Source organism: Pseudophryne corroboree, chromosome 1 (genome assembly GCF_028390025.1).
Source record: "Pseudophryne corroboree isolate aPseCor3 chromosome 1, aPseCor3.hap2, whole genome shotgun sequence".
NCBI classification, from domain to species: domain Eukaryota; kingdom Metazoa; phylum Chordata; class Amphibia; order Anura; family Myobatrachidae; genus Pseudophryne; species Pseudophryne corroboree.
Genome location: NC_086444.1, coordinates 1,239,956,405 through 1,239,957,811, shown reverse-complemented (window position 1 = coordinate 1,239,957,811; position 1,407 = coordinate 1,239,956,405). Strand labels below are relative to the sequence as shown.

Here is a 1,407-nt window from a genome sequence, read left to right as displayed (position 1 = left end):
AATAGTCAAAAATAATAGAAAAATTAGAAACCCAAATGAGTGCATATGATACCAAGGTACCCCAGAGGTGGGTCCGGGTTGTGCACTGCCCGGTACCTGTCCAAACAACCCTTTCACTTGTAGAGGGCTTGTTTAATTGTCACTATCCCACTAAATTGGACACTAACTAGATAGCTCTAGGTTACTGTGCTTATCCAATCTGATTCTTTCCTCAAAAATTTAATGATGCTTTAGAGAGGGTAAAATCTTCTCTTTATATCCATGTTTAACCTTTGGGGATCCCACACTGTTAGCTCTCTCATACATTTTCCTCTACTTCATAATAGGATCAAGTGTAAGTAGAAGCAATAGTGTGATTCTCTATTTTATTTTCTTCTGCTATATTTCTGTGTCCTCTCATCCAAATGTGCTAGTGCTAAATCTCTGCAATGACACACCTGCACACTAAGGGGCCAATTCAGGTTGGATTGCAAATCGAGATACAACCAGAATTTTGGCATTCACCCCAATGAGCACATGCTCAGTACCCATCCTGCTCTTGTGACTGCATTGACATCGGGTGACCATCAGTATTTGAAAATGCCTCTGTAGTCGCGAGGTGTCAACGCTACATTTTCAAGGCAGAGACGGACCACTGTGGGGTGGCGGCATGGAAACAGAGACATGGTAGCGTGAAAAGGGGTATAGTGTGAGCATTATCAGGATGGCTGCATGATGTCACACGCAGCCACTCTGTTAAAAAAGATGGTAGCAGCCCTCCTGCCATCGCAGCCAGGCTGTGCCAGCAGGAGGCTTCCCTACTTTCTGCAATTGTGCAAATAATTGTGGCACGATTGCCATTAGTGTGTGATTGCAGATGGGGCAGCAGTTAGCATGCTGGGAGGCCTTGCCCTGCAACAGGCAGCCCCCAGCATGTGAGTCAAAGGATTGCAAATTCTGCTAAAAGGCTGAATTTGCAATCCTTACAGAATACAGTCCTAAATTTGGGAAGCAGAGGTACGCCCCTGTGTCTCTCATCTACTGGAACGGGCACTCTCTCATTACTGCCATGCTCCACGGGATACACCCAATCTCATCTGATCTTGAAAGAAAATCAGTGGTAGGCCTGGTCAGTACCTGGGAGGGAGACTCCCTGGGAATACCAGGTGCAGTAACCCTAATGTGCTGAAAAGCATAGGTAAAAGGTCCACATCTTATTTGAGAGACTTCCAGATTTTCCTTATATTCTCTATATAATTATATCAGTAACCACACAGTTCACACAAAACATTGCACAACAACAGATCTGCTCTTTAAACTGAACAATGCTCTTAGACACTGTGATATGTTTTGGAGGCAGGATACACAGATAATGTTACATTCTGCCTCATTCTGACATATGAGTAAGGCTGAGATATTACTGTGATC

General features: G+C 44.1%; 1 pseudogene; it reads left to right on the top strand.

Annotated features, from left to right (window-relative positions):
• Positions 1-1,038: 1,038 nt before the first annotated feature.
• On the top strand, positions 1,039-1,157 carry LOC134948291 (5S ribosomal RNA; annotated as a pseudogene).
• Positions 1,158-1,407: the final 250 nt, after the last annotated feature.